This window comes from Lissotriton helveticus, chromosome 5_1 (assembly GCF_964261635.1).
Source record: "Lissotriton helveticus chromosome 5_1, aLisHel1.1, whole genome shotgun sequence".
NCBI lineage: Eukaryota > Metazoa > Chordata > Amphibia > Caudata > Salamandridae > Lissotriton > Lissotriton helveticus.
This window is the reverse complement of record NC_136065.1, coordinates 1,622,509,371-1,622,519,370: the sequence shown is the minus strand read 5'-3', so window position 1 is coordinate 1,622,519,370 and position 10,000 is coordinate 1,622,509,371.

The following is a 10,000-nucleotide window of genomic DNA, read 5'->3' as shown; positions in this document are numbered from 1 at the left end:
GGGTAGAACAGAAATGTGTTTGTAACAGGAGTGCTCTTGCTCGTAGCATAGTGAAAACACCAGGATATACTAAATGGATCATTTGCGGTTCACTGATACCAAAATTATGTATTTGCGACAATGTTAAAAACACGGGTTAAAATCGTCACGGAACCTCAGACCCTCCTTTTGCCCTTACATAGGCAATTACTCAGTCTATGTCAGAATCTAACTCTATGCTCATTATGTCAGTGACATGTTGTTGCATCATCATCCTGTCTCGTGCCTTTTCTCCTAATGCAGGTGGTTTTCTGAAACAGGTTGCAGCACAGAGACTACACAAAGCGGGACCACATTGGATAATAAGGCAGCATGAGAACAGAAATACTAGGATGACACCAATGACCATCAGAACCTTCCATCCCCACGCTGATACCAGAGTCCAAAACCACTCCATGAAGGACCAGTTTCCCTTGTCTACGTGTATAGAGTCGGAAATCTTGTGTAGCTTAGAGATCGCTTCATAGACGGTTGGAGCATTATTGGGAATAAAAACACAGCAGCTCGATTGGATCATTCTGCATACCCCACCTCGATCTGCAAGTATTACATCTAGAACCATACGGTTCTGCAACGTCATGAGACGATCCGCCTGAAGCTCAGCTGTCAAGTTACTAAGGGCACCAGCAGTTTCTGTAATAGTAGATTCAACTACCCGTGTTAGTTGACGTAGATTTCTACTATTGGCCATAGGCCCCCAAAACGGAAGGAAACCTTTGAAGAAGTCTCCAGCTTCCTGACCAGCAGTATCTTCCTTGCTGAAGACACCTCTTGCTACTCTGGTCTTGTGATAATCTGAAGAAGCAGTGTATGTCGGAGGTAACAATCGAGCAACATAACATGAACCTGAGAAGTCAGCAGGCAGCCATGTATACGCTCTGTCTTGACAGATGAAGTAAGTACCCCTAGCAGTAAGGAAGGCAGGGGAGGAGTTAGACGGAAATACGTAAGTCTCAACGCACTCACTCCTCCCTAGCTGAGCTCTCAGATTTCTCCCATTTCCTTGCAAACAGACCTGACCTCGGTGAGGCACGACCCAAACTGAAGTGGAGCTTTTACGCTTGCTTTCTCCCAAACTAAGGCGATACTCGGTAGAGTTCCAACTCAAATACACCCATAATTCATCTCTAGGGTAAGATGGAGTATTATTGACGTCTTTAATCATGTCAATAATTCCCTGGACTAAAGCTTTGTTGGCTGAGTTGTATTTAGTGGACCGTGGTGGACGCGGAGGATAGGTCTCAAGGGCATAGGAAAACATAGTCTGAAAGGCCTGAAATGATCCATTATAGCTAAAAGGCAAAACCAGATAGGGAATGCCTTTATCCATAGTGTGAGGTATCAAGCCACACACCCAGCAGTCTGTAGTATTAACTACCAGTTGGTGTTAATAAATTCTGAGCGTCGAGCTTGTTCGTGTTCAGGAAATGAGTGAAAAGAATGCATAGAAGAAACCGTAGAAGTAGTAGGATCAAGGGGAGGTACTGTAGTTACCGGCATAAAAATCAAATGTACACCAAAGATGATTCCACCCACCAACGTTATCAAAACAATTAAAAATGTAACTGCACATTGCATTAGAAAGCATTTGCTGTGAAGTATTCTGTACAGTCTATTTCTGCGCACATAAATTACATTCTTTCGTTGCAGCTCAGGAAGCTCCATCTTCTACAATCCGCTCGTGACCACTGATGATGTGTACGTAGATGAAAATGCCTCTATCAGCCCTGGGAGTTCCCAGAACTAACAGAAAGATCGACCTTGTGTCTGACCCCCGCAGATTCAACTAGGCACACAGCCACGACCCTACGGCTACCCAGACGGCAAGGCAAAATTTAAAACAACAAAATAATAGTAAACTTCCTGGCTGGAGGCAATGTATCAGAAAATTCAAATGTGAAAATTGGCAGTTGCCTGCTTTATTTGTCCATATTGCGAGGTCGCAAATTGTATCTCAGTTTTGCAGGAGCTGTCTGATCTGGAAACAATGTATTTTCAGCTGACGTTGCAATGTTCACGTTTGCAGATGGCAAATGTTCAGGGTTCAAAAGAGCAGTTTCGGGAGGAGAGTCAGAGTTTGATGCATCAGTGATCAGTTCTGCATCACTGAAAGGGATGAACCTGGGTATTTGTTCTGCTTCAGAGGCACTGATTCCTTTCTTTACCCAGTTGTCGTAAGGAAGTGGCAGAGGCACACGTTTGACGTGTGTCGTATGGATCCAATTCTTCCGTCCGGCCACACGAATAGCAGTCCTCGTTGCCAACAAGACCTGGAATGGTCCGACAAATCTGGGTTGGAGATTCCTTGTCCGACCAAAATTCCTAATGACCACCTGGTCACCTGGTTTCAGCTGATGACCTGGACTCTCCGGTGGCTTTGGCAATGCATCGAAAACCTGTTGGTGAATAAGGCTCAATTTAGCAGTCAAGTCGAAAAGATAATCAATTAACATTGGGTATTCCAGCTGCTTAAATTCTTTCGGTCTAGGTACCCCCCAAACATTTGCAGGACGACCAAAAATTATTTCATATGGACTAAGCCCTACTCTAGAATGTACAGTTGCTCTTGTTGATAACAAAGCCAAAGGCAATGCATCTGGCCAGGACAGACCCGTGGACGCTTGTATCTTAGCAAGCTTCAGTTTAAGGGTGCCATTGTAACCCTCAACTAAACCCGCAGACTGGGGATGATTCGCACTGTGGAATTTTTGTCTAATCCCTAGGCCGGCACACACACTCTGCATAACTTTCCCTACAAACTCACTTCCGTTATCTGACCATACGATCCGTGGCATTCCGAATCTGGGGAAGTATTCTTTAAGAAGGATCTTGGCAGTGGACAAAGCAGTATTGTCCTTCAGTGGGTATGCTTCGATCCATCTGGAGAACGCACAAACTACCACTAGGACGTACTTTAGATTATTACAACGATCCATGTGAATGAAGTCTAGCTGGATCACTTCAAAGGGGCAGGAAGGAGGAGCGAAGTGACCTGCAGGTGTGGGGATTCCCTTGCCAGGATTATGCATCAAGCATACCATACAATTTCTCACCACTCTCTCTGCACACTTACTAATCCCATCATTCTTCCAAACTGGAGCCAACATCTTACAAATCCCTTTAGAGCTGATGTGTGCTGCTCCATGTGCCATCGTTACTACTGCAAGCACATACGCATCGGGCAACATCCAACGCTGTTGTTCCGACAAATCAATCCAACACCCACTCAAGTCTAATTTACCCGTGCTCTCTTTCCATGCACGCTTTTCCTCCTCAGTCGCCTCTTTCTGAATTTCTTTCACGCTTTCCACTGTGTCCTCACACATGCCAGACTCAGAAATCCATCTTGCAGACATTGCAACATACATTCTACTCATCATATTTCTAGCTGTCTGTTTTGCAGTCTCATCGGCAAAAGCATTCCCACGACCAACATCATCCGTGATTGCTTTATGAGCACTGCATTTCACAATCGCAACTTCAGTCGGCAAGGTTAGAGATTCCAACAAGTCATTAACTAGCTGACCATGTTGGATCTTAGTCCCATGGGACGTAATGAAACCTCTCTCTTTCCACAAACGGCCAAAACTATGGGCCACGCCGAACGCGTACTGACTATCTGTGAACACATTCACTCTCTTTCCCTTAGCTAAAACGCACGCTCTTGTTAGCGCGATCAATTCTGCAGCCTGGGCAGAATTCTGACTCCCTCTCGCAGTCTCCACAATCGTACTCAAGATCGTTACTGCATAGGCAGCAGTCACGTCACCATTCTCCAATTTGAAGCAAGACCCATCAACATACAACGTGCCATCTGGATCTGATAACGGAGTGTCTTTTAAATCAATTCGTCCTTTTGTTTCTTCCTCAGTTCTGAAACAACAGTCGTGTGGTTCGGAATCACTCGACTCTTGGCTAGTCGGCAACAATGTTGCTGGATTCAATACATTGCATCTTTTGATCTGAATATGACTTGCTAGCAATGTCAGTTCGTAACCTGATAATCTAGCACTGGTAAGGTGCTGCGTCTTGGTTTGGTTCATGAGTGTATCCACAGCATGAGGAACCATAACCACTAGCATGTTGTTCATTACCAAACCAGCAGATTGTCGAATGGAGGCTGCAGCTGCGGCTGTAGCTCTCAAGCAACTAGGCAACGCTCTAGCTACCGGATCTAACGTTGATGAAAAATACGCACAAGGGCGTTGTTTATCACCAAATTTCTGTGTCAAAACACTCAACGCACAACCTTCTCTCTCATGGACATAGAGCGTGAATGGTTTACTGTAATCAGGTGTACCCAATACAGGAGCTGAACACAGTGCATTTCGTAACTCAGAAAAACTCTCCTGACATTCGGCAGACCATGGCACTGGGCTCGGAACATTTTTCCCAGTCAAAGCTACCAATGGTTTCGCCAAAAGAGAAAAATTTGGGATCCACTGCCTACAATATGAGGTAATACCTAAAAAGGCACGTACTTCTCTCTGCGTGCTAGGAACATTCATCTGTGTAATTGCTTTTATTCTCTCTGGGGTCAACTTCCTTCCCTCCTTTGACAAGAGATGACCTAGGTAGGTCACTTCTTGGCAACAGTATTGCATTTTTGAAGGTGACACCTTGTGATTCAAATTTGACAAATGATGCAATAAAGAAATTGTAGCTGTTTTGCAAGTTTCCTTGTCATCGGCAGCCACTAGAAGATCATCGACATATTGTACTAAAGCAGAACCAGGAGGAAGTACAAAGGAATCTAATTGGCTTTTTAATGCTTGACTGTAAATGGATGGGCTTTCACAATAACCTTGTGGAGCGCGTTTAAACCTGAAGCTTCGTCCTCCTAGAGAGAAACCGAAGATATCTCTGCTTTCCTCGGCTATCGGAATGCTGAAAAAGGCATTTTTCAATTCGATAACCGAAAACCATGCTGCTGTAGCAGGAATTAACGTTAACAATGCAGTAATGTCTGGAACCACAGGAAACTGTGGAATCACAATTTTATTAACCTCTCTAAGATCAATTACAAATCTATATACTGGAGGTTTTGTTGGGTCAGTTCGTTTCAGAATGGGCAGTACAGGACTATTACAGACATTACCTCTAGTTTCTTCTATAACGCCTTTCTTGATCAGATCTTGTACTATCAGTAGGAGCGCACGCTCACCTTCAGTAGAAATTCTGTATTGTGGAATTCGTGGAAATTTTACATTCGCTTTCAAAGTTACTACATATGATGGAATTTCTAAAAGACCTACATCATTAGGACCAGTCGCCCAAAGAGTATCAGGGAGTGAACGCAGCTCTGGTGGGAGTGCATCCATCGACAAGTACATTGGGGAGATGATTCTTTTACCCAACGTAAGCTGTACTCCTTCTGGAGAACAGTACAATGTCGCATATAGGCGTTTTAACAAGTCTAAACCAAGCAGATTTTCATTACAACCTGTCGTTAAAATCAGGGGTGCTTTCAATTGTCGGGGTCCAACAGAAATAGACAAAGGACCAGAAACAGGGTTGTGAACAGGGGCGCCTGAAAAACCTACTGAAACGTTTGTTGAGCCAGACAAAGGTGCGCCAGGGAGTTTCGCATGTATGATAGAACTTTTTGCTGCACCAGTATCCAACAGAAACGGTTCGACTATACCTGATGTTGCTACTGCGACATAAGGCCCACTCTGATCTACTGGAACTGATACTACTCCCTCTCTTTGTCCATGGCTGTCCTAGTACTCCCTTGGCTGAACTTCCTCACTAGCTTCATAGTAATCTTCAACATGATATTGTTGAGACCTATTCTGTTGGGCAGATTGTCCATTTCGTTGGTTGAAATAATTAGAAGGGCGATCACTTGTCTGTGGAGGCATAGCACCTCTTCCTCGACCTCTAGAATTCTGTATATAACCACCACGACCTCTCTGAGCTGCCGCAGTATTATTTTGTGCCCGCACCGGACACTCAGTCTTATAATGGCCTTCCATTTTGCAATAAGCACACTGATTCCATTGGTACTGTGGCCTCTGAGAATTATACTCCGTTCTTTGATATGACCCTTGCTGTGTATTGGTCTGATTGGTGCGAGGCGGATATGCTTGCTGTAAAAGAACTTTAGTTTTTAACTCTTTCGTCTTTTTATCTGATTTTTCTTTCTCCTCTTTATCCCTATTTTCATAGTACTGGGCAGTAGCAAGTATTTGCGCAGTCGTAGAGACAGCCCACGCACTTTCAGAATTCTTTAATTTACCACTAAGTTCTGGCAACAGATTGTGCACAAATTTATCAACAAATAATCTCTGGCCTCCTTCTGTGCTCATATCCTGACCACTATGATCCACAAAAGTCTCCTCGAATCTTGTGAAAAAGTCGGAGACGCTTTCGTCTTTCTTCTGTTTGCACGCGGACAATTTGTCCCAGTTAACGCGTAATGCAGGCATCAGGGTTTTCATTAAATCGATGATTCTACCAGGCAAATTAGCAATTAAGGGTTCAGGTTTAGAACCACCTATTTGTTGACCATCCGCTGCAATTATAGCTGCCCAATCACCACCTAGGGCAACTGGATGATTCTCTTTACGAATCTTAGCCCAAATTGGTTGCGGTACTACATTACCAAATAGCAGATCTATGTCAGCTAGATTTAATACACAAGCCTCAACTGTCTGAGCCAACTCTTTGTAGTACCCTGCAGGATTTTTACGCGGATCTGGCAAGGCCTGTTTCACTGCTAATACTTCAGCTCGCTTCCATGGAATATGTATCCATACTCTCTGGAATTGGGCCGGAGCGGCTGCAATACCAAGGTTTGCATTAGCTTGCACAGCTTCACGCCAAATTGGTGGAACCTCTCTCATTGGATATTGACGATTTTGTTTCGTACTACGTTTCTCTGACTCCCTCGGAGAACGAAGGGATGGGTCATTCCTATAACTTAAAATCAGTTCCATCGCTTCTTTTATATTTTGTCCAACTATCATACCTGCAGCAAACTCTTTCTGAATATTAATTAATTCTTCTAGATTTGATTCAGGGTCATCCTCTTCTAATTCCTCACGTAGAAGGAAGCACATTTCATCAAACACATATCGTTGTGTCGGTTCGTTCCATTGCATAAATGTATCTAATACATCTTGTACATTATATCTTCCAACTTTCGAAATCCATCTAAGAGCAGTGGAATCTAATATTCCTCTTTCTTCAGTACTGGGAAGCTGACTACGTCTCTGCACAGAGTCAGAGGTAGGAGTCTTAATCAGAGTTTTATAGAAGGGAGATAGAATGTTAGAGACAGAATCAGTGATTCTTCGACGAACAGAAAGTGGAGTCATAATATTAGCAGAAGCAGTAAATAGAGTAGCAGTTGGAACAGATAGATCAGGAACAGTAGGAGTAGCGGGCAAAACAGCTTGTGAACTAGCAGGTGTGAGCGATATAGGTATAGGTAAAGAAGCCGGCAACCCTGGAGGAGGGGGTGTCGAAGGAACATTAATATTGACCACAGGAGGTACAGGAACTTGATTCAGAGGAGCAGGAACACCAGGTTGTCCAGCAACCGGTAATTGAACATTCGGTATAGGTGGAGCCGTAGCACCCTGTGCATACGGTGGGGGTGATCGTAACAAGTAAGACAACAGGGGATCCTTTTCAGGGTCCTCTACTATCTTAGCTGTACTCGATGGCAAAGCAGGATAGCACTTGTCTATCGCTAAATTACGCTCTCTATTGGCCACCTCCATCGCCTTCTCAGACTCGTTGAGTTGTAGCTGCTTAGCAGACTGTTCTAAAGTCAACTCTTGCTCTTTCTGTTCTTTCTTCAATTTTTTAATTTCTCTCTGTTTAGATTCTTTTCGCCAATTACGGAAAGAATCAAACATTGCCGGCCGGGCTTTCTTCTTGAATAATTTTGTTTCTAAATTATCAAGAACTTGAGGTTCGAAACTACCATGCAGTGGCCAACTAAGGACACCATCTTTCTCTGTTTAGTGGATCCATACCTCGTTATAAGAGATAGGGCCCACACCAAATTTGCAATATAGATCATAAAGGGGAGTTCCAATCGGAGGAACGGAACACGAGTCCTCCAACTGGGAATCCCTGTTGCAACTAAAACAAGACAACATACAATTTTTCCGACTTACCATTTTATAACCCGGAACACAAAACAGACGAAACACAAATTAAAAGAAAGGTGCGCACTTGAACCAAGAACTTAGGCCTACCAGAACAGACAAACGTATCGATACCCGAACTGAACTGAATGATTATCGTAACCAGAATAACCAGCGATAATCTTATGAACCAAACCAAACCAAAAACTAAAAGGATTATCCAAACAGGAGCAACCCTTACGAAGTAACCAACTATCAACCACTTAATACTTAACTGAGGCACTGAAGACGTCACCAAGGAGAAACCCGTCACGTCTCGCCGTACTAAGGACTGCACCTCGGGTCCAAGACAGGGCGACGGTCAAGGCAACGAACCACTGCAGCCGTCTGAACGGGAACCCTCGTGGAAGAGAACGTCGGGCCACTTTTGCGATATGCCAGGATCGATGAAGTGGGGCGCCTCCCTCTGAAATCTTCACACGAAGCTTCTCGAACTCTTCAGGCTTTTGGACCGGTACCGAATGACGTGGCCCCACGTTGGGCGCCAATTGGAGTTCTGGACTTTTTGGTTCCGTCCAGAGGTGTCAGGGATAACACCCGAAGACCCCGGAGTTCAACCTGCCTCGGTGCACAAACAAACAGAAACACGGGCTTCTCGATGGTGGCGTCAAAGACCAAAGGTTTATTACTGCAGGGACACAGAAGTCACAGAAACTACACCTGGGCAGTATCTAGGAGCCTGTTCAATTTGTACAAAGAGGGTTGCTCCTTATATACTGAATATTGGGCTTCAGGCAAATTCTTTACATGTTAGCACATTCCAAAACCTTTGTATCTTAAACAATAAATATTTGGCGTTGCACAGGAATCGTCAACAATATCTGATGTCAAAACATTACGAACGAGGGGTTCCCACTATTCCATCATAATCCCATGTCAACTTTTCATTCAAGACCCGGACCGCCTCATCGTAAATTTCGTTACCTCCCCCTAATAAAGGCCCAGAAGGAAAGGAGCAGAGCCAGGTGCAGAAGATAGAAAAGTAGGATAAGAGATGTTTGTGGGTCGTAAATGGGCACGGTTACCAGCTTCGGGAACCAGTATAGCAGGACTGGCCTCAGGCTGGGGAGGCAGCTCTTGCCGAGTCATGCTGCCACAGCGTTGCTGGCCTAAGGTGCACGTGTCACTAGCAAGGTGAATTGCCGGCTAAAGCCTACGTGTCCTTAAATGAAAAGAGGTCATTGCGTGTCCATTGACTATGTGAGGGCAAGGAATACAAAATGGCTTCCTTGTTCTAAGATGGATGCCACGGGTAGAACAGAAATGTGTTTGTAACAGGAGTGCTCTTGCTCGTAGCATAGTGAAAACACCAGGATATACTAAATGGATCATTTGCGGTTCACTGATACCAAAATTATGTATTTGCGACAATGTTAAAAACACGGGTTAAAATCGTCACGGAACCTCAGGAGCCCCGGCTGGGTCCAGGGGCTCGGCCGGGCCCCGGGTGGGGTGCTCCGGCCCTGCGCCCTGTCTCCCAGCCTGCCGCACTGCCAAGGGCCCGGGAAGGGGTTCCGATGTGCCCGGGGAGCCTCCCCTTGCTTGGCTGGGTTCAGGAGCAGTGGCTAGGGCCCCTGAGGGCCCGGGGAGGGCGGCCTCCCCATCCCGTGGCAGGGTGCCCGGGACGGGGTCCGGAGGGACCAGGGAGGCGTCCCATGCGCCTCCGGGCTTGGGAGCCACGGCTGGGTCCAGGGGCCCGGCCGGGCCCCGGGTGGGGTGCTCCGGCCCCGGGCCCTGTCCCCCGGCCTGCCGCACTGCCAAAGTCCCGGGACGGGGTTCTGTGGTGCCCGGGGAGCCTC